The following is a 23,931-nucleotide window of genomic DNA, read 5'->3' as shown; positions in this document are numbered from 1 at the left end:
CTGCATTTCCCTCCTTTCGGCCTTTCCTTCAGTTGGTTCCTGGCCCTGGATCCCTTCCCCCTAGAAATCTCACTGATCACATCACTTCTCCACAAAGCCCTCACGAATCCCACGTGGGTTTCATCGCTGTGCTTCTCCTTTCTACTGCAAGGTGAACCCCAGACTGCAGTGCGCGGTGTAGTGGGGATAGCAGGGTCCTAGCATCCTCCCACCTCCTCCCCAGTAGGTCGTGATCTCCTCGAGCCCCAAAATACGTTCATTTGTTCAGTCTATAAATATGTGAGTGCTAGCTATGGGCTCATTGATCTCCTGAGGTGTGAAAGGAGGACTATATTATTCCATTTAATTGAACACCTATTTCTGCTGCAGAGAAGCCTGGATGGGATGGGAAGTGAACCTAGCCCAGGTTCCAGGCTTTCCATAGTACTGTGATTGAGGATTCTAAGGTACATCCTAAAAGTTGAGTAGAACTTAACAGAATATCTTTAGTTTGTCTTTGTGTGCCCCCACATGAACTCTTGTGTAGGTTTAATCAGATGGAATGAAGAGTCCTCTGGCCATATCTCATTTAAATCTCAGAATGTAAATGAGCCCCACTCTCTTCTCTTCTTCTAGGTGCATACCTATCATTTCTTCAGACATGGATCTTTTACCCATGGGATCATTACCCCCTCTCTGGGCCTCTCTGAACAAATCTAATTCACTGAGCATGAATTGATCACTGTTGACTCAATCTTTTGTGGCACAGGAAGGATGCTCTACCTGTGAAAAAAAAAAAAAAAGCATCCAGAAGATCTTCTTGCAAAGGGAAGTTTGAGGATCCCTGCATACAGAATGGGTCTGGGGGTGGGCTGAGACCATAGACAGGACTCAGAAGCTGGGGCTGTTTTCACAGGGGAGGGATTTGGTGCCAGCAGTTAAATCCGTCATGCCCTATTTAGGACTTCACTCTTGTCCCAAACATTGACAGTGTCATCACTATGCACCAGGGACCATCTTAAGCTCTGAGATCACACACACACACACGCACACACGGACCCAATAAGTGCTACCATAGATGTATGGACTAAGCACTATGAGAAATAAGTGGCTCTGCCCCAAGAAGGGTACTCAAAGGAGGTGACACATGGCTAGACTTCGAATAGAGAGTGGAAGCTCCAAGGGGAAGGAGCAGCAGCAATAAGGAGATGGGAGAGAAGATTCTGTGCCCTTCTATGCAAAGAGAGATGCTAGGTTCCATCTGGGGGAGGGGGGATTTTTTAAAACAGCTAGAGCAGACCATCCTATTTGGGATGAGAGGGGTGAGTTCTATATGAGATGAGACCAGAAAGGGTTGTTGGAGCCAGATTGTGACAGGCCCTCTGAGTTGTCTGGGAATTTGGGTTCTTAAGGCAATGAGGAGCCTTGGCATGTTTTAAAGAAAGGAAGTGGCATAATTATGCCTGAGTTCAGATAGACACCTTTGGTTATGACCATGTAGAAGATGTTTTGAAACAGGAAGATCAGAGGCAGAGAAACTGGTTAGGAGATTGAGGTAATAATCCAGATAAATATGGTGAGAGTCTGGACAAAAGCAGCTGTAGGAATGGAGATAAGGTTTCAACATTTTTGAGTTAGAGTCGGCAGGAAGGATCTCATGAGTAAATAAATGAAAGAGAGCAGGAAGAGAACTTAGTCTCTTGCTTGGGTACCCAGACAGATGGTGACACTGTTAACAAAGCAAGGGTTCACAGGAGGAAGGGTAGGGGTTTGGGGGAGATAGTGATGAGTTCAAGGGGGACATACTGATTTTGAGCTACTTATGGAACATCAAGGTAGAAAAGTCCAGGAGGCAAGGAGTTAGCTGGGTCTGGCGTTTTGGAAAGACAAGGTCAATGATTGAGATTTGAAAGTCTCTAGATCAAAGATGGGTTTGAAGCCAAAGAAGTGGATGGGAGCATCTACCTAATACTTGATAGGGTAGGAATTCGAATCCAAGGCTTTAGTTTACTTCAACATATGTTAATTGAGCACCTGCTATGTTCAGTGCTTTGCTGGAGATACAGAGTTGAATAGAGGATGGCCCCTGTCCTCAAATAACAGGGAGAAATGCAGGAATCAGCATGAACTAGTCTTCCGGCACCATATCCAAACATGTGGCTGAAATCTAGTTATATTTTGCCTATGTCTCCAACCTGCTGGTGGAATACACCCTCAACAACAGTAACAGCTGCAAAAGTTCCTTTCAATTAGTTAGTCAATGAGGGCAGGTCCACTACATAGCCCTCACCAGCCCCTACCCTCCCCATTCCACATAGATCGAACTCAACTACTCACCCTGTGAGCTTCGCATAGATCAAGGTCAACAACTCTTGATTGCCCTTAAACCAACACCACACTGTCTATGAATGATTTGGCTTTCTTGAAGAGTAAAATGTTACATTAGGGTTTTATATCAGAATTATATGCATTTGTTTAAGATAAACATACCAGTCCCTCCCATCAAAATCCATTTCCTGGCCGGACAAGGTGGCTCATGCCTGTAATCCCAGTATTTTGGGAGGCCGAGGTGGGTGGATCGCCTGAGGTCAGGAGTTCCAGACCAGCCTGGACAACATAGTGAAACCCTGTCTCTACTAAAAATACAAAAATTAGCTGGGCATGGTGGTGAATGCCTGTAATCCCAGCTACTTGGGAGGCTGAGGAAGGAGAATCGCTTGAACCTGAGAGGCAGAGGTTGCAGTGAGCCAAGATCACACCATTGCACTCCAGCCTGGGTGACAAGAGCGAAACTCCATCTCAAAAAAAAAAAAAAAAAAAAAAAATTCCATTTCCTTCTCAATAAGGTATCAACACTTAGATCTGAGTAGAAGAATTAAATGAAATTTTTCTTTACCTCTCCACAGTTCTGTGATTTTACAATTTCCTGTATTTTCCAAATAATTGTGTGTTGTTTTATACAGAAAAATGATGTTGAGCATAATAAAAATATTTTAAAGATGCTTTCTTGGTATGTTGTCTAGAGGTTTCATTTGATGCATTTTCAGCAAAATACCTGCATTTCTTTATGGGTAATTTATGCATTACCAAAATGCCAGAGAAAGATATGAAAAAGTGAACAGAAAAAAACAGTAATCAATGTAATGTAAGCCATTGCTAATCAGCGGAGAGCTAGAGAGATCTTTTCTTTTCTTTTCTTTTCTTTTTTTTGAGACGGAGTCTTGCTCTGTCCCCCAGGCTGGAGTGCAGTGGCCGGATCTCAGCTCACTGCAAGCTCCGCCTCCCGGGTTCACGCCATTCTCCTGCCTCAGCCTCCGGAGTAGCTGAGACTACAGGCGCCCGCCACCTCGCCTGGCTAATTTTTTGTATTTTTTAGTAGAGACAGGGTTTCACCCTGTTAGGGCGGATCACGAGGTCAGGAGATCGAGATCTTTTCATGTTTAGTATCTTTTTCATTACCTGAGTACCAACCAGGCAAACAATCACTCCTGGTGAAGACCTTTTCAGTCTTTTTTTTGGGGTTGCTTACATAGTTGTGTTCCTATTGTAAAATTTTTATTCTGCTTTGCATATTTAACATTATATGTATATTATGTTGTGAAAATTGCATTTTCTTTGTGAGTAGTATTTTAAATCGCTATGCTGTTTTCCATTAAGTGTATATTCTACTGTGTGTCTAGACATGTCTTCACTCCTGAACACTCAGATTGTTTCTGGTTTTTCCTTACAAACAATGCTGTAATAAACATCTTCAGACTTTGATTTTGTTTTTCTGTATCCAAGCTCTCAGAGATGGAATTACTGGGACAAATGATATAAGAATGTGTATTGCTCTGGAAACGTGTGCCATTATTTCCCTAAGGGCTTGCACCAATTTGTCTTCTCACCAGCAGTGATTTCTCATGGTTTTAAATCTTTGCAGTTGGGGTAGGGTACCTCATAGCTATTTACACTACAAGTGAGATTAACAGTTTAGCTGTAATGTTACCACTCAAATTTAGAGACTTTATAGCAAGGCAATCACCCACTGGTGAGTCTGTGGCTATGCTCATAGGTATAAGACAAGATAAAGATTTTGCCATCCTCATGTGTCCCCATTAAGGTAACTGTGCTTTGGTGACATCACCAGTTTGCAGGCTCAGTTTCTCAGCTTTGGAGGTCCAAAGTTCATATTTAGAAACTTTGATTCAACCTTACCAAATTCACAAGAGATTAAAAATCAATTAGGCACCACCACTACCACCATTTTTGGATTTTCTGTCAACATACAAACATCTACAGGTTTCTTTTGTCTTAAAAAAAAATAACTTTTTAAACATTTTAACACCTCACTTTCCCTTTTAGTACATTTCCATGTCTCTTCTTCTCTCTATGATCAAATTCCCTGAAAAATATTCTCTAAATTCCTTGCCTGACATTTACTCCTCAAGACTTTATACCTTGACTTCCGCCCATCACACCTCCTGAAACTGACCAAGTCTCCAATGACCCCCTTGTTACTAAACTTCATAAACACTTTCTGTTTTGATCTCACTAGACTACACTTGTCCCTGCAGTTCTCTCTCCCCTTAGCTGGTGAAGAACTTGCACAATGTAGTGAAAGCTGCAAAAGGTTTAGAGTTGAAAATCTAACTCTAACATTTGCTAGCCATGTCATCTTGAGCAAGTTTTCTAAACTCTCTTGTCCTTCACTTTCTCATCTCTACAATTAGGGTAATAGAGGGAGAGGCAGGATAGCAACATGGTTAAGAGCTCAGACTTTGGTGACTTGTCACCTGGGTTGGAGTCTTGAGTCTAGCTCTGCAGTCTTGAACACATTTACTCCTATGTGCTTCAGTTTCCTCATATGTGAAGAGTGACGTTTGTGAGGATTTGATGAGCTATGGCAAAGAATTGTCTGGCACATAGTAAGTGCAATGTAAGTGTTTGCTTGATGCCTACATCAGGGGACTTCTGTAAGAGCACAATGAGGTGATCGCCCACGCACAGCATCTAGCTCAGTGCCTGGTTCTCAAGTAATAGTGCCAGCTCCCTGTCTTCTCCCAGTCTTTGTCCCTCATTTCAGGCCACTCATTTTCCTAAGCTGTAGAGTTCTGTCCTTGTCTACCTTCCCTTTCCCTGGATGACTTTGTCCAAATATTTGGCTCTGATGACCACTTATAAGCTGATGATGTCTGAATCTCTAGCTCCAGGCCAGATTCCTTGTCAGGCTCTCCGACCAATCTACACAACTTCCTGCTAACCTCTCCACGTGATTTCCCCCTGGCACCTGCAACTCATTGTCTTCCTCCTGCCCGATGTGCTGTTTCTCCTGGGTTTCTCTTCCCAGGGAGGCATCACCACCCCTCAGTCCAGCACTGTGAGGGCATCCTAGACTGCACCTTCTCACTTCCTCCCTCCACCCCTACCCTCTTCTGCTGTTCCTCCACCCCAGTCCTCCTAGCCAACTGGCTGCCTCCACCCACTGACTCTGCCTTCTACAAATCTCAGGAATCTCTTGGTTCATTCCCAACCCACTGCCATTGATTTCACTTAGCCTTCTGCCACTTTTTCTTGGGACTATCTCAGTAGCCTTCATACCAGTCTCCTCTCTCCCAATCCCTCCTCCCACGTCCCCCCAGCAATTAATATACTGAAGTCCTAACACCCAGCACCGTGGGATATGACTGTATCAAGATAGTTTAGAGAAGTCATTCAGGTCAAATGAGGTCATAAGGGTGGGACTCTAATCCCATAGGACTGGTGTCCATATAAGAAGAGAAAGGCTCTAGAGTTTGTGGGCACACAGAGGAAAGACCACATGAGGATACGGCCATCGGCAGCCGTCTACAAACCAGGGAGAGAGCCCTCATCAGAAACTGAACTTGCATTTTGCTCTGGTTTGAATGTGTCAAACCAAACCCAAGCAAAGTCCATGGATAGGAGACTTAATCCCCAAGGCAACAGTGTTGGGAGGTGAGGTCTAATAAGAGGTGATTAGGTCCTGAGGGTGCTGCCTCATGCATGGATTCATGTCGTAATCTCAGGAGCCGGTTTGTTATGGAGAGTGGGTTTGTTACAAAAGCGAGTCTGGTTCTCTCTGAGCCTTTCACCTTTTGCCATGGGAGGACATGGGAGGACACATCAAGAAGCCTCTTCCAGAGACTGGCACCTTGATCTTGGACTTCCCAGCCTCTGGATCTGTGAGGCAAATACATTTCTGTTCTTTATAAGTTACCCAGTTGGTGGTATTCTGTCATCACAGCATAAACAGACTAAGACACAAAGCTGGTGGCACTTTGTGATGGCCGCCCAAGCTGTCTAAGCCCCTTCCTCATGCTCAGATACACAGCCGTTGCTTAAGGATGTGGAAGACGGCTTGCGGCTCCCTGAGGGTGCAGCTGGCTTTCCCTTGATGCTGTGGACAGGCTGTTCCTGCCACACATTCCTCCTGTCTTCACAACCCTTCACTCATCTTTCAAGACCCAGTTTCAACATCACCGACTCAAGGCTAATTTTGGTGTCCTTCCTCTTGTCCCATAGGACAAATGATACATGTTGTGTGTCCCCTTATCACATCATGTCCTATAAGTGCCGTGTTATTGATTTACTTGTCTGTCTCACCCACGAAGCCCATGAGAAAAGAAAACGGCATCTTATGCCTTTTTATTCCTGGTACAATGTGGTTTCACAGAAGATATCAGATTTATTTTTATTGAATGAATGAATAAATGAATGAAAAGCAGCATTGAGTCATGGTTATATATAAAGTTCTGAGAACAGTGCCTGGCATAAATAAGCACTATTGAGTGTTTGTTAAATAAATGAACAAAATATATCTGAACATGTCTCAGATCATTTCTTCTGCAATTGTAACTGTAAAAAGTCTTGTGAAAGCTAAAGTAGGAACATATGGGAAAATAAAAGCCCAGATTTGCAAAGAGATCCACTCATGCAAATACGTTCAAATTCGAAGTTATTGCACTGATTCCTGACAACTTTAGTCATGGCTAAACTAGAATGGAAAATTTTACTTCCTTCCCTCTGCTTACCTCATTGGGCTCTGCCTGTGTTATTCTCTGAGTTCACTGCTTCCTGTCTGCCCAAACAAACACTCGCTTTTGGTGGCAGGGTTCACACAGAAGCCTTCCCAGGCCAGTCAGTTGATCCTGGTTACGTGTGTGCTTTGGCACTTTGGTTAAACCTCTTTAATTGCTGGTGGGGCGCTCAGTGCTGTGGGGCACTGGGGCAAATGTAGGTTAGGACATTGCAGCAGCTGGGAGCATCTGGTACATGGAGAGTCTGGAGGAGGCACAAGTGACTTTGGAGAAGAGTGAGTCTGTTGATATGAACCACGTGTGGGAACCAGGGGACCACTCAATTCTATAAACACTGATGGAATGCTGGCATGGGCTAGGAGTGTGGGACTCCAAGATGCCTAAGACCTGTTCCCTGTCTCCAGGGGCCTCAAGTCAAGCCAGCTACAAGTGGTCAATAAGTGTTGGAGGACGAGATGGAGGACCTAGGAAGGGGACAGGAGCACAGCCAGTTATGTAGGAGAAAGTCAGGATGGAGGATCTCTAAGCCTAAGAACAGAAATGTTGGTTAGGTACAGGACACAACTGAGGGTTCATCTAGAACTTTTAATGGGGTTGGATGCAGTTGAAATCACATTTGAGAGGGTATGTTGCAAAGACTTTAAAATTTTCTGTATATTGTGATGCTCTGGCATCTTAAAAAACCTTTCTGGTTGGGGAGAGACAGCCCCTCCTGGATCCAGCCAATCCTCAGACAAAGGACTCAGACTGAAGCATGCCTTTGATGTGCAAACTAACCAGGGCGGTGCCAGACCTCCTGTATCTGGCCAGTGCATCCCAGGAGGCTGTATTCCTCTGCCTACGTCATCCCAGGACCAGGTGCCAACAACAGAGACCACTCTTTGTAGCCCAGCGCCTGCCAGAATTATTCAGTCTAGCCCATCCAAAACAGTTCACCCTGCCCTGCCTTGCCTTTCCCTGGAAACCCCAACAAGGGTTATGGCTTAAACCTCCCTCTCATCCTGTCTTCTGCACACTCCACCCTGGTGTTTTTCTCATATGGACCAACACGGCTTATGTACCCCCTGTCCCTAGGGGTATAATAGAATCAGCTTTGTTTTTTCGTGAGCCTCTCCTGTATCTCATCTTGTGGTTGCACCTGACTATCTTATAAGAGAATAAAAAATAGAGGGATGGCTCTTAGTAATGGTATCTACAGATAAGATTGGCTTTAGAAAGGGGGTTGCACTAGAAGATGCTTCCAACTCTAAAGATTTATTTTCCTAAAATGGGCAGATTGGGAAAGTCAAGGGATGAACCCAGGGAATCCCATAATACTGTCAAAATCATTGCTGCTCCTGGAACAAAGGACCAAACTCTTCCTGGGATTTCATATCTTTCTCTACCCCATTGACAAACAGCATCAACCACAACAACCATAATGAGAATGGTTGATATTTAGTGAAGATTTCTCCATGTCAGACACTGTTCCAAGTGCCTTCAATGGATGATTTTATTTACTCCTCCAAACTATGAACTAGTTACATTCCCATTTTATAGAAGAGGAAATAGAGGCACACAGAGTGCCAGTAACTTGTAATTTGCCCAGCCATACAGCTGGTGCAGTGAAGAAGCACTTTTTATAAACCTCTTCCTACCCAAGCCAGCTGAGCTGACAATATGGAAAAGATGAAAAGCTTCACTCTTCATATCTGTCTGAACTATAGAACAGGGGTGGGAAAAGTATGGTCCACCATCCAAGTCCAGCCTGCTGCCTATTTTTGTATGACCATGATTAAGAATGTTTTTTACATTTGTATAGAGATTACACTGAATCTGTAGCTCATTTTGGGTATTATTGTTGAATAGCTGGGAAAAAAACAAAAGAATAATACTTCTGTGACATGCAAAAATAATACAAAGTAAGCTCACATTTCAAAGCCTTTAAATAAAGTTTTATTGAAACAGAGCCACATCCATTTGTTTACACATGGCTGCTTCCATGCTACAAAAGCAGAGATGAATAGTTGCAACAGAGACTTTCTGGTCCTTAAAGCCTAAAATATTTACTGCCTAGCCTTTTCCAAAGAAAGTTTGCCATGCCCTGCTCCAGAGACCAAACTGGAGTTTAGAGTAAGTTATTCTGTCTTCTCTAGGCAACCCTCAGCACCCTTCTCTCTCTCCAGAACTATTCCCCCTTCACATTTAAAAGAATCTAGACCAAAAGAGAATAAAGCCACCCAAAACGCAGACTGCTTATCCCTCAATTCCTTGTCTTAAAGTTTTAAAAGGAACTTTACACAATGGCCTTTTTTCTATTGTTCACACCCTTTGGCATGTTGATGGGGGCTGTGTTCATGCATTCATTTACCCACTCATTCATTCATTCCATAAACGCTGATTGAGCCTCTTGGCCCCGGTGCTTTCCAGGGTGGATGAGGGAATGGGAAGTGGGCACTCACTCTCCACAAAGTCAGTAGTTACCTCTGGTCTTAGACCCAAACTGCATAGTCAGGAACACACTTCGAACTCGGACAGACCTGAGTTAAGATCCCAGCACTTCCACATCAGAGCTCTGTGACTCCATGGCAGCCAGGAAACCACTGGGCCCTGCAAAAAGTGGGGATACCCTTAACTCCTGCCCATGCATGCTAGGAGCAGTCAATAAAAACAATGCGCAGAAAGCACTTCGCACAAGGGAGAGCACACGGCCAGCCCCCAGAAAATTGTGACCGTCATTATGACTGTCACCACCATCATGGTCCTGAAGAGTCTAAACAGGTCCACCCCAGAGTTGATCAAGCTGACACAGATTTCAGAAATCTGTGTTCTCTTTTAAAAACTTCCATTTATTTAATACCAGGAAACACTGTACTATTTCTAGTCCCCTTGGTATTTGTCACAATCATAAAAGTCAAAACTTTTTGAGTCACCAAACAAAAAGAGAGAGAATTTTCCTCACGTTAAGATCCTCTGCAATTTTGAAAAAAACACTGGGCAGAAATAACAAGAAACCTGGCAATGCCTGGCTGACAACAGCCAGAGTGGGAGGCCCCTCACATGAGAGGCCTGAACTCCCGGCCTGCATGTCAGGTCTTTGGAATGCTGGGCCTAACGCAATAGTTCCTTTACTAGAAAAAACTGACAGGCACAGAATGTTCAGAAAGAAATAAAATGAAAACAAAAAAGCAAACCCCCACACACACATTTTGTGTCCTTGTGAGGCTTCACAATCAAGGGCTTAGCAGAGAGATGGAGTGGGGAAAGCTGGGCCAGCCCTCCCTTAATCCGATTTTGGCCTATAAGTTACCAAAGCAGTGGAACAAGGGCAGAAATCCACGTTTTCTAAACTTTGTAGTTAAAAAATAGAACAAAACAAAAACACTTGTTTTGCTTCACCACTAAGTGATTTGTAAGTGCAGAAAAATCAGAAAGTATTGATTTAATTTTTTCAAATAATAAACAGAAGTCCCCTCTATCATCCCACCACCCAGACGTAAGCACTGAATGCCAGTTACTGTGCATCCTCTGAGCCTTTGTCTATCTGTTTAGAGCAGAGGGCATAGAGCTCCCTATGTCACCCAGGAGAGCCAGATTGGTGCTTAGGACGGGAGACTTAGGAGCCTCAACATCTGGATTTGAATCCTGGCTTTGCCATTCATTAGCTGTGTGACTGTAGGCAAGTGCTTCCCTCTTTCTGCCTCAGTTTCCTCATTTGTGAAATGGAGTTGATTATAGCACTCACTTCTTGGGGTTGTAGGGAGGATTAAATGAATTGTTATATGTAAAGTACTGAGAACCAAGACTGGCACTGTCTCTCTCTCTCCATATATATACACACATACACACACACACACAGAAATATATATAATTTATATGTACACTATGATATATATTTATATGTGTGTGTATTTATTAATATGTGTGCATTTTTTTAAATAAAATTACATCAAACTATTCATGGCACTGTATTTCGTAGCCTTTCTTTTTATGGCTTAATTATGACATCTATGACCCCATATTACCAATATTTTAAGTTGTTTCTCATTTTTCATGATTAAAATAAAAATTTTTGCACTTGAATCTTTGGCAACTTGTCCAATTACTGGCTGATAATTCATCCTTAACCTGGATCAGACGTTATGCTCTTTTTCAAGGATTTTGATATGGAATGTCAAACCGCTCTCCAAACTGCAATTCCTAAAACCATAGCAGGAAGTTACCTATATCCCAAAGTCCTTGACAAAATTGTGTATTATTATTCTATTTTATTTTTTCCCCACCAGGTTGGAGAATTTTATTGTTTTAATTTTTTTAATTTGTTACCAGGAAGGTTAAAACTTTTTATATTTATTGGCCATTTTTATTTTTTCTACTGTGAATGTGCAATTTAGATCCATTGTTAACATATGGAGACATCTTTTCCTTATTGGTTTGCAAGAACTCTTTATATATTAAACATGTTACCTTTTAAAATTTTTATCATTTGCCTTTTTGCTTGATAAATTCCAAAATATATCAGAATATATTTTTTATCATTCAGAAATTTTGAATGTGTGTGTATGTGTATGTGTGTTTTAAGCCCTTAAGTTTAGCAATATTTTTCACTATGACTTTTGTCCTGGGATCCCCAGTTATAAAGATTTTCTCTACCTTCCCCCAAATCATAACAATATTTTAAAAAATTTTCTTCCAATGCATTTATAATTTGATTTTTTAAAATTGAACTTATCTCAAACTTAACTTGCAACTTAAAGCTGATGTGTGTTTCTTCTCTAGACTCAGTGATTCTGTAAATTGATTAATATCCAAGGCTGTAATAGATAAACAAAAATTTGTCAATTTCTTTGAATACCAATGTTCTCCTCTAAAAAGCAAAAACAGTGAAATATCCTCTGCTTGTAATATTGTAAATAAACATGTTTTGAAAAGGGTCAAATGCTATAGCAGTATAACAATTATGACTAAATTCAACTTCAGGATGAGAAAGAAGTGAGACACAGGAGTACAACATTTACATTCTCCGAAGAAGGCAGAATATTCAGCTATAAGTTTCCTTGATTTGAATGACTGATGAACTCACTAAGGTTCCTAAGTCACGTACTTGGGAGCCATTGGGGGTGGTGTAGGATAAAGGTATTTTCCGAGTATGTCAGTGATACTTTATACATATCACAGATTTGACTTAATACTGTCAAAAAAAAAAAAAAAAAAAAAAGACCCACCAAGATTCAAGTTTAATAAATTAAAAAGTAAGAATAGGTTAATTATCAGGTATTTTATATGAAAAAAATTTCATTCCTTAAGTTGTTTTGAGTCTCCATAAATCTCACGCCAAATTTTTTAGATTTATGTAAAACTACCACCTCTATTGCACAGTATTTGCAAGCCTTCTCCCATTTTTTTGTCTCTAATCAGAGTAGTGAAGACGAGATAGGTTCAGAAGCAGCAAGCCAGGCCACCCCATTCTTGTTCCAACATTCTGGGCTGTGCTCAGAGCCGCCGCCACCCACACCAGAGCCTTGCACCGGAATTATGTGTGCTGCCACTTGGCGGTCTTTGCCGGAGTGGCCAGAGGGGGCGCTGGCGAGAGCTAACAGCCTCCCACTCTTGCGCTTCTTCCATTGGCCCTGGATGTGAATAAATCATGCCATTGACATCTGATGGGACTCAACTTTAAAGATGAGAGAAATTATCCAAGGGGAAACAGCACCAAGTTTATGAGTGAAGAGTTAAGGAGCTGTTCTTAAAGTTTCTGAAAGGATACCAAGAATCTGCTGAATAATCCACAGTCATTCATCTCTTTTAGAGTTAGTTTGCTCAGGGTCCTGAAGGACATTATCAGAAACATGAGACATTTGGAACAGTATTCAAGTATTCAAACTAAAGTGTCCCTCATTCTCTCAGATGAAAGCTAGTAAATGTAGCAATGAGAGATACAAGAGAGCGATGTTCCACCCTCATTAGCTCATTATGGGGCTATGACTGAATTTGAGGAAAAAATCTTGATTCTACAAAATGTGCCCTTCATTTTCTTTTTTCTTTCTGTGCTATTGAACACTTTGAAGATATAGCCTTTTTTTCTTCTAAGAAAAGCAAAAAATAAGTGTGACATCACTTTTTTCATGACTCTAAGTTTGTTCTACTTATATAAAAAGTACAGAATAACAGCTATCATATCCTATATGCCTGGCCCTATTAAGGTAAATACTATCCATTTTCTAGATAAGGAAAATGACTCTCAGAGAGAGCAGGCTACTTGCCTCAATTGTTGGAGTTAGGATTTGAACCCTGCTCTGTCTCACTCAAAAGCTTTTGCTCTTTCCGATACTCAGGGCTGAAAAGAGGAAATGGAACCTTGCTGAGTTTTTAAATCCTGAAACAATTTTCATCTATCGATTCTTGGAATCTAATTCATTGAGGTTTCTATTAGATCTAAAGAGCTAAATTTCTTGGTTGTGGCTTCTTTCATTCCATCCCTGGAGAACTACAATTCAAGCTATTTCCCTGACTGGTTAGCTGGTGCCTCATTCCCACAGGGTGATCTTCCCTCTACTTTCTTGTTACTTTGCAATCTGGTGGAATCTCAAATCTATGTATTGCCTCACTCATGAAGTATGGATTTTTGATCTACTATAATACATGCTGAAACAGTAAAATTCAACTCTTAATGGTCCCCAAGAGATTTGAATGAAAGGACATTCTAACATACTGCCAGAGAGAGACTTAGACATCGAGAAGAATATAATTCAATATTTGCGAGGTAATCAGATGGTACTGAGTACTTACAACATGAAACAATTGGCATGACTTTCTACCTCAGAGATCCCCATTCTCAAGGCGAACACAGCAGAAACTGTGGATATATGCCGTAGAAAAGGGATTTGAAACAGCCAGGTGCAGTGGCTCATGCCTGTAATCCCAGCACTTGGGGAGGCAGAGGCAGGTAGATTACTTGAGGTCAGGAGATCAAGACCAGCCTGGCCAACATGGTGAAACCCCGTCTTTACTAAAAATACAAAAATTAGCCGGGCGTGGTGGCAGGCGCCTATAATCCCAGCTACTTGGGAGGCTGAGGCAGGAGAATCGCTTGAACCCAGGAGGCAGAGGTTACAGTGAGCCAAGATTGCTCCACTGCTCTCCAGCCTGGATGACAAGAGTCAAACTCCATCTCAAAAATAAAATAAAATAAAATAAAATAAAATAAAATAAAATAAAATAAAATAAAGAGAGAGAGAGATTTGAAACACAAGGACCCTCCCTAGCAAGTCATGGCAGGACTTGATACGTAAATACTATAATCGTTTAACTCTCTGAAACTTTAAAAAGAGCATGAGAACATTAGAAATATAAATTTTCTTCATCTTTTTCACTATACATACTGGCACAACCGAGTCTCTTACCTCTACATAGGCATTAGGTAAATATTTGTTGGAAAAAATGAATGATCAATTACAGCTAAGTCCATTATTCTTTTTACTATTATAGCTCTATTATTTGATTTATTTGTTCAACAAATTTTTATTACATTGAATTGACTAGCACCTTAAAAGATGTTGAAAATACAACTTTAAAATAAACACATTCTTCCAGTCCTCATATAACTTTCCTCTTCTACTTAACCATCTGTTTAACCTAGGGCAATGCTTTCACGGTCCCTTTCTTCATATAAAACAAGAAGAGTAACAGCTTTTCTAAATACCTCTATGGAGATGTTGTGACAATGAAGTAAGATAATACAATTTCTAAACTGTGAAGTTGTATACTAATATGTCATCTATAAAGTATACAAGTTAGAATGCAACCAACAGACAGCTCCATTCAAAATAGCTTAAACAATTAAGGGAATTCGTTGGCTCAGGCAACTGAAAATGCCAGACGTAATACTGGCTCCAGATAAGGCTTGATCCAGGAGCTCAACAGTGTCACCAAGAACCTTATTTCTTTCTAGCTCTTCATGTTGCCCTTTTTGGGGCCAAATTCTAAGGCTGACTCCCTTTGAGGTCCCCTATGGCTTCCAGCAGCTCTCAGGGCTGTTACTTCCTCATTCTAATCCAGAAGGGAAGCAGGGAAGCAGGAGAGCATTCCTGCCTAATGTTTCCAAGGAAAATCTGAAAATTCATTCTGATTGGACCCCCTTAAGACACATGCCCCCTCTGCAGCCAATAGCTGTGTTCCAAGAAATGGAAGGCACTGATTGGCTTAGCTTTGACCTCATGCCCCACTCCCATTGATAAAGTCAGCTTCCCTGGAATCTCAAGGATCCTCCAGTGGAAGGTGGTGGGCTGCTTAGGAAAAAGCACAGATAAGAGAATAGAAGATGAATATGTGACAAATCAACAAACTGCTTGATTTGCTGGAGTTGAAGCAAAAATCAACCAAATAATACTGCCTAAAATCCATTTTATGATCACAGGTAACTAAGAACAACTCAATATTTGGAAACAAATGGAGGCTTGAGTAGACTTTCTATGGTGTGTATGGAAATGATGTATGTAAATAGGACTCTGAAATGTAAGATAGTTAACAAAATAATTGACATAACTCACTATTCTACTCCAGATAATGGAAATATAGTTTAAATAAATTTTTGACACATTAAAATTTTGCCTGTCCAAAAAGATACTTTCAAGAATTAAAAAAAAAAAAAATTATGTTTAAATCTCTTACTCAAATCACTAGTTGGGTATGATGATTTCTTATTTCTCTAAATCAATAAAATGTCTTCTACCTCTGAATAAGTTATCTGAATAAGGTTGGGTCATGCATAGGCCAGCCTTAGACAGGAATACAACCAAGAGAGAAGAAAGTCTAAATCGTTAAAAGTTTTGAGGTGATATAAATCACTGAAGTTATCTCAGTGGCCCTGAGGAAGGCCTTACATGGAGGAACACACAGCAAAACATCAACAATCTCTGCACTCAACCATTCCCCGCTGTGTGCATGAGACAAATGGGTTTCTTACCTCATATCCACAGCTGGAGAGTTCTATATAAAGTAATTTAAAAACACCTCTTACATAGGTGGAACTCCTAGCCAGTATATTCACTACATATTGAAAGATTATGGTTTGGGGTGGTATGAAGATCCGCCTTACTAAGTCATCAGAGAGCACTTGGGGAAGTAGTTGGGCTTGATAAACAGAGACAGAAATGGCATGATAATTTGTTGAGCTCAGAGAAAGTCAGTTCTGTTAAAAGAAAAACTTTATAGAAAGTAAATTCAACAGAACTGACTTGAACAAAAAAGGATTCACGAATCAGGCAGCACTCAGAACCACAAGAGGTTCATAGAGCTCCAAGTTAGCAGCACGAGCTGTGGCTTTTATAGGCTGAATGCAGAGGTAAAGTGCAGACATAACTCGATTGTTTATGGCTAGGCATTTGCCTTATTAGGACATGGTCTGATCAGCTGACTACCTGTGAATGGCTGAAGCTTGGCTGCTTGTGATTGGCTGAGACCAGCTGTTCCAAAAAAATACACTAAGTTAAGTTCTCATTTGTTTATATACCAAGTTAGGTTGCAGTTCATTGTGTAGGAACCCAAAGTACCTGCACAGCCTCGAGCCAATGACCTCCTATTTATTATAGTTCTTTGCAAATGAACTCTCAGATCAAAAAATTGAAATTTCAGAGAAAGTCCTAAAAGGGTCCCAAGTTTCTAAATTTAAAAAAGTAGTCTGTCACTATTGGAGGAATCAGGCTATCAGGAGCCTGGTGCCAACTATCAAATCTATTGTGATGCTAACATGAAGCCACAATAATAACATGGGTGGGTGGTTTACATGCCAGGCTCCACAGAGCCTTGGGTGTTCCTTGCAGCCTCCTCACAGGCCATTGTGAGAGAGAAGGGAAGCAGACCTCTGGGGCCTCCACCTCTGCTTCAACTAAAGTGCTGCACTGTATCTGTTACATCCTGAACTTCTAAGATGTTATCTGAAGCTTTCCTTTTTCAAAATGGTGGTCCAAACACATACTACTGCCTTCCCTTCAGCAATGGGTTCTCAGACACAATAGAAAAAATATGTAATAGGCCGGGCGTGGTGGCTCACGCCTGTAATCCTAGCACTTTGGGTGACCCAGATGGGGGGATCATTTGAGGTTAGGAGTTCGAGACCAGCCTGGCTGACATGGTGAAACCCCATCTCTACTGAAAATACAAAAGTTAGCCAGGCATGGTGGCACTCACCTGTAATCCCAGCTACTGGAGAGGCTGAGACAGGAGAATCCCTGACCCCAGGAGACAGACGTTGCAGCGAGCCGATATTGTGCCACTGCACTCCAGCCTGGGCAACAGAGTGAGTCCAAAAATAAAAATAAAAAAAAAAAGTAACAATACTCGGAAAACTAGAAGGGAGATTTTTTTAGGGAAGGGATTTTTCAGAAACTGAAAATCCCCAAAAGAGCCACCAAAAGGATCAGAGGAAGAAAAAAAAAAAAAAGCCTGAGGTGTGTACAAGAGAGTCTTGCTGCAGAAGGGACGGGTGCCACCAAACATTTGTCCCACCTGGTGGTTGGAATCGAGGAGCTGGGTAGCTCAGATACAAGAGTCAGGGTGCCTATTTGGGAAAGGAAGAACAGAGCCACATTGGTGGACGCATTCCCCCATGGTGTCACTGTGAAGAGCGTGGAGCACAGAACGAGGTGGCTGCATCCACCTCTCCTATCAGCAGTCAGTGTCGATTGAATTAGTCTATGTCACTGTTAATAAGGAAACCTGGCTGAGCGCGCTGGCTCACGCCTGTAATCCCAGCACTTTAGGAGGCTGAGGCAGGCAGATCACCTGAGATCAGGGGTTCAAGACCAGCCTGGCCAACATGGTGAAACCCTGTCTCTACCAAAAATACAAAAATATTAGCTGAGTGTGGTGGTGGGTGCCTGTAATCCTAGCTATTTGGGAGGCTGAGGCAGGAGAATCCCTTGAATTTGGGAGGTGGAGGTTGCAGTGAGCTGAGATTGCACCACTGCACTCCAGCCTGGGTGACAAGAGCAAGACTCTGTCTCAAATAAAGAAAGAAATAAATAATAAAGACACCTAAGCAGGATGGCCAAATATCCAAATGAGTCCAAATGCATGAGGGAATCTCCCAGAAAGCAGGATGCAGGGATAAAGAAATGGAGTGGAAGAAGAAAAAGTAAGAAATATGGACTCTAGACACAGGAGGTTAAAAAGCTCTCTTTTAAGGGTTCCAGAAGGAAAAAAAAAATTGAGGAGAGGGAGCAGAACTAACAAAGAAATTACAGAGAAGAATTTCCTAAAACTGAGGTCCTCAAATTGAAAGTTCCCTGGAGGACAAAGCAAGATACATTTTTAAAAAATGGAACAAATAACCCCCTGTAGATTAGAGTAAGATGTCAGAATATCAAGGATAAAGAAAAACTAAAATCTTTGAGAGAGAAAAAGCAGGTCACCCACCATGGCATGTGAATCAGTCTAACATCACACTTCACTAGCAGCACCCAGCAGACGACGACAGTGGAGTAGTCACTTTCTGAAATGCTGAGGAAAAGCGGCCTTGTTATAGAATTCTCTTCCCAATCAAATTATCATTGAAGTGTGAGGGGTAAAATTAGATGTTCTTGGACATATAAGACCTGAGAAAATGTCCCAACCATCAATTATCCTGAAAGAATTGCTGGAAAGTGTAGTCCAGCAAGAAGCAAAGACATTAGCAAAATTTATAGTTGGCCTTAATAACTATTGAGTATAAAACGTGTGTGTGTGTGTGTGTGTGTGTGTGTGCCGATTTGGAACCACTTGTTTTGGCTTTAAAAAAAGCTTAAAAACCAATGGAAAAAGGGATGAGGTCAAACTTCTGTCATATAGTACCCTCTGTATTAATTCTGTATACACAGGGTGTTTCTTCTCTTACCCTCTGGAGGAGCCAAGTGAATCAGGAGAGTTTCCTTTATGGTCCCTGATGGGCACAGCCTGTCCTCTCTGCCATCTGGATGGGACAGGAGAGATGAACTCTCAGATAGATGACCCTGGAGGAGGAGGTGGACACCTCATCCTTCATCCTTCCTAGGCCATGTACCCACTGGGAAAGGGCCTTTGAGGGATCTTCACACACTGCAGAGGTGAGGAGGGGCATGGGTTCCTCTTCTAAGTGCTGGCCGTTGTGCCAATAGGAAAGGGGCTACCTTGGAAATAGGCATGTTCAAAATGGCAGCTTCATCTTCCCTTTTCCTCACCAACCACATGTACAGTAGGGGGCAGACAACATGGAGCTAGTCAGGCAAATAGCCCATTTGTATAATAAGATTAAAGTGGGGCAGCCAGCTTCCCTCAAGCTATGTACACATCACACCTGGTCCAACCAGTCTTTGGGCCCTATGTAAATCAGACACCGCCTCCTCAAGCCTTTCTGTAAAACCTTGTGCACTCCGTGACTGGCCGGAACTCCCACTCAGGTGTCCCTCTCTCTCGCAGAAGAGAGAGCTGTTTTCCTTTCTCTTTCTTTTGCCTATTAAAACTCTGCCCCTAGACCCACTTCCTGTGTGTCTGCATACTCAATTTCCCTGGCATGAGATGGCGAACCTCAGATATTTACCCCAGAGAGCAACGTTGCTTCAGAATTGCTGAAACATATGGTAATTCTATGTTTAATTTGTTGAGGCACCACCATATTGTTTTCCATAGTGGTTGCACCATTTTACATTCTTGTCCATTCCCAATGCATCTGGCTTCCAGTTTCTCAATATCCAACACTTGTTATTTTCTTTTCTTTTTTTTTTTTTTTTTCTTTTTTTGAGGCAGAGTCTCGCTCTGTTGCCCAGGCCGGAGTGCAGTGGCACGATCTGGGCTCACAGCAAGCTCCACCTCCTGAGTTCACACCATTCTCCTGCCTCAGCCTCCTGAGTAGCCGGGACTACAGGTGCCCGCCACCATGCCCAGCTAATTTTTTGTATTTTTAGTAGAGACAGGGTTTCACTGTATTAGCCAGGATGGTCTCGATCTCCTGACCTCATGATCCACCTGCCTTGCCTCCCAAAGTGCTGGGATTACAGGCATGAGCCACCACACCCTGCCGTTATTTTCTAATACTTTTTTTCATTAGTAGCCTTCCTAATGAGTGTGAAGTAGTATCTCATTGTGGTTTTGATTTGCATTTTCCTAATGATTGATTAGTGATGCTGAGCATCTTTTCATATGCTTATTGACCATTTGTATACATATCATCTTTGGATAAATGCCTATTTAAGTCCTTTGCCCATTTTTTATTTGGACTGATTTTGTTGTTGAGTTACAGGAGTTCTTATTTCTAAATGTTTAGTTTTTTTTTCTTTTTTTAAAGAGAGGGCGTCTCACTGTATCAGCTCAGCTGGAGTGCAGTGGTGAGATCCGAGCTCGCCACAGCCTCCCAACTCCTGTTCTCAAGCGATCCTCCTGCCTCAGCCTCCCAAGTAACTGGGACTACAGGTGTGTACTACCACATCCAGCTAATTTTTTTTTTTCTTTTTGTAGAGATGGAGTCCTACTTTGTTTCCCAGGCTGGTCTTGAACTCCTTGCCTCAAGCAATCCTCCCATCTCTGCCTCCCAGAGTGTTGGAATTACAAGCATGAGCCACTGTGCTTGGCCAGGAGTTCTTTATATATTCTGGATACCAATCCCTTATCAGATACATGATTTGCAAATATTTTCTTTGATTCTCCTAGGGCTGCCTCTTCACTGTGTTGATTGTGTCCTTTGATGCATTTGAAACCCTCCTGAGCCCTTCCCTCCAGTATCCTGCCCCTACTGTCAGGCTGCTCTGCACTTCGCATGGGGTTTTGGGGTATTGGTAGTACTCCTCGACCTTGTATCCTGCTGCCTCCCTGGGTGGGCTACACCCACTGAGGGATGGGGGAGTGGCAGGTGCTTCATCCCTCTGTGATTTCTGCCCCAGGTTCTCTTCTAACAAACGCAAATCCTATTATGAGAATTTGCTAACACGTTTTAAAAATATGCAAATGGATTGGGAGCTTATTTCAGAGACAATTTTTTTAAAGAACAAGTAACCTATATATTTTTAAAATCTAGAGAATGTACAACTCCTCTGCCACAACATGAGGGAGAGGAGTCTGCAGACGGCTGATTGGTGACGACTGAACACAATGGAAAGGCAAGTCGCTATGCCGGAAGCCTTTGAAGGGAGCCAGCAGGGTCTGTGGGAGGTTCAGGACACATACCTACAGCCCTGCTTCCGGCCCCACCCTTGGGGAAGCCTTTTGCGGGTCATCCTGGGACTCCGCTGGGAAGGCCCCAGGAGGTGAAGCATCCTCTGCAGAGGAGATGGCACATCTGGAGGTAGAAGACAGACCTCCATCTGGGCTCCGTTTAACTGCTGTGATTTGGGATTGTAACTTACCCCATGAAGCCTCAGTTTCCCACATGGAAAATCAAATCAATCATTGTTATAACATTTTACTTTTTTGTTATGTGATGTAATTTACACAGTGCTTTCGTAGACATTATCCAATTCAGGGAAATAATACAGAGCAATGCACTTTGAAAAGAATAAAATGCTTAACATGTGTGAGGAATTCTTTTCTTTCTTTGAAAACTACTCCGGATGGCTTGGCTATTGTTTAGTTAAGAGAATTACACAACTTTTGAGACATGGTTCCTTATCTTGTGTAGGCTGAAAGGCAATTAAACAATTATTCATGTCAGAATCTGAGGTAAATAAAAGGCTGCTTCAAAGAGTCCACTTACGGATTGAAAAGCAGTTGAGTAGAAACAGAGAGTGGTCTGTAATTTCCTTCTGGAAGGAATATCCACTCCATATGGCCTGAAGCAAGAATTTCAAACTCCTCTGTGAGGAGAAAGAGACAGAAATAAAAACTTTAAGTTTTTTTACTCCGATTTGTCCCAGCCATTTTCTGAACAGCCTATGGAAGCCATCCGCTCCTCTAAACAAAAATAAGCTAAGAGACAGAAAGAACGATTAGATTTCTGTGTGTAGGGATTGTTCAGTCATAAATCAGTGTCTTTTTCCAAGAGGAAGGTGCCAGCAACAAAAGTTGGTCATAAAAAGGACATTAAACTTTAGTAGTCTCTTCACTGTTCCCTCCCACATCCAGCTGCCAACAGCAGAGACAACTGTGAGACACAGTGATGTGAAGTGACTGCTCCACTGCCAGGCAACAGGCGACCTGGACGCCAGGCTCCCTGGCGGAAGAAATAGAAAGTCAATAGCAAACACGGATGCCTTCCTCCCTACCACATCACCTCCACTTTTCACCATTGCCTGTGCGATACACCCGCCCCACAATGCCTTCCTCAGCCTTTTACTTCTGTTTCCAGTGAGTCAAGAAAAACTTCTCCAACTTGCCCTGTGGAGATGAGTGAGCCCATAATCCACTTACACGTGTGACCTTTACACAGCCTGGACCCCCACAGAGCAGCCAAACATGCAGTCCTGCAAACAAAAGGAATTTCAAGATAACTCTCATCTTTCACTAATTATCCCAAAACCCAAAGGGGATCCATACACACATCCGAAGCCTGCTTTAAGGAGGCTTCCTCCCCTGTGTATTCCCAGCATCCTGTAGTTTCCCACTCTGCAACTCCAAACTCAGCTTGTCCCATCACCAGCCCCCAGCCTCTTTTCTTTCCCTCTCCCCATGCCCCACTGCCTCTATTTTTTAATTATTGCAGATTGACCAAGTGTCTATGAAGCTGCAGCGAGGTTTCTTCTTTTTTGGAGCAGGGAATGGGGAGTGATTGGGCTTGGCTGTGACAAAATGAGTTTTGGCAGGCTCAGTGGGCAGAAGCCATGAACACCATCCCAGTAAGTACAAGGGACTCTAGAAGCGTAGAATTCCCTTAGTTCCTGGCTGGAAACCCAGCTCCCCACCTCCTCCCATCCATCAAGCTGGCAGCCGTGACAATGTCAGAGCCTGAGCTCCTGCCCAGACTTCTGGGTGAAGTGGTCCCATGGAGCAAAGCTTGGTTTGGAAGATTTGGAGAACGTGAGAGAACGTTCTCTTACCACAACCTCTTCCCCACCGCGGCCCCTTCCTAAGTTGCCATTGAAATCTATTTTTGCCAGGGCAAAAAATAGGGGCAGTGGACAGCTTCTGCCAACAGTGAGTTTGTTCCAAGCCCACCCCACAGTCATGGGTCCCTCGGAGTGTCACTGAGTCACAGGACTCATGGAAGTCTGCCCATGTCATGAAGATAAACTACTGTGATCACTTTAAAAATCTTTCTCATCACGTCCTTGGGAAGATAAAGGGGCGGAATTGAGCAGAAAGGGGCAGAGGTGGGACTTTTTTTCACTAACCTTAACCTTCATGCCAAGAACAGAGATCTCTGTCTGAAAGCATGTCTCAGATGACCATTTATTTGCTCTGCCTGGTAAACGCTGGTGTGATGCGTGGCTCTGAGCATTAGTCATTCCCTGCTGGGAAGGAGGTTAGAACGCCAGAAGCAAGGCTATTGCAGAACTGGACTGTGTGGGTCACTAAACCACAGGGGAAAGGGTGGAGAAGCAGCTGGTGTTCCGCTGAAAGGTCACAAAGCATTATTTCTACTTTAATATCCAGAGTTCAAGTGGAAATAAACTGAGAAGGTTAAGATCTAAGTGAAAATTAACTGAAGGCAATTGTGCCATTTGGACTCTGAGATGTGCTTGCTTGGGAGAGGGCAAACCACGCTGGCTATCTTTCCATGAGCACAGCTGAACAGGAATAGGCATTAATAAGGACAAACATAAAGAAAAAATTGCTAATTATTGGCAGAGAGTGCCAAGAAAAGTTGGTGGAATTCTCTTCTTTGGGGACCCTGGGAAAAGAACAGTAACAGTTAGGTACAGAGGCACCTGGAAGCAAATAACTTCTCTCCCTGGGACAGTGGCTCTGTGCTCTGTGTAACCGAGTTCTTTAGGCCACTGTAGTCTGGGTGAGTCACTCCAGGGTTATAGGATGCAATAGCCATGCTAATGAAAAC

General features: G+C 42.6%; 1 protein-coding gene across 1 annotated transcript in view; it reads right to left on the bottom strand.

The window, feature by feature from the left end:
- The window catches only part of MEDAG (mesenteric estrogen dependent adipogenesis), a 59,899-nt gene that overhangs the window by 19,733 nt on the left and 16,235 nt on the right, over positions 1-23,931 (bottom strand). The gene's annotated exons all lie outside the window — the stretch shown is intronic.

The sequence above is a fragment of the Macaca fascicularis genome, chromosome 17 (assembly GCF_037993035.2).
Source record: "Macaca fascicularis isolate 582-1 chromosome 17, T2T-MFA8v1.1".
Taxonomy (NCBI): Eukaryota; Metazoa; Chordata; class Mammalia; order Primates; family Cercopithecidae; genus Macaca; species Macaca fascicularis.
Note: the sequence above shows the minus strand (reverse complement) of the source record. Positions and strands in the feature narration are given on the sequence as shown.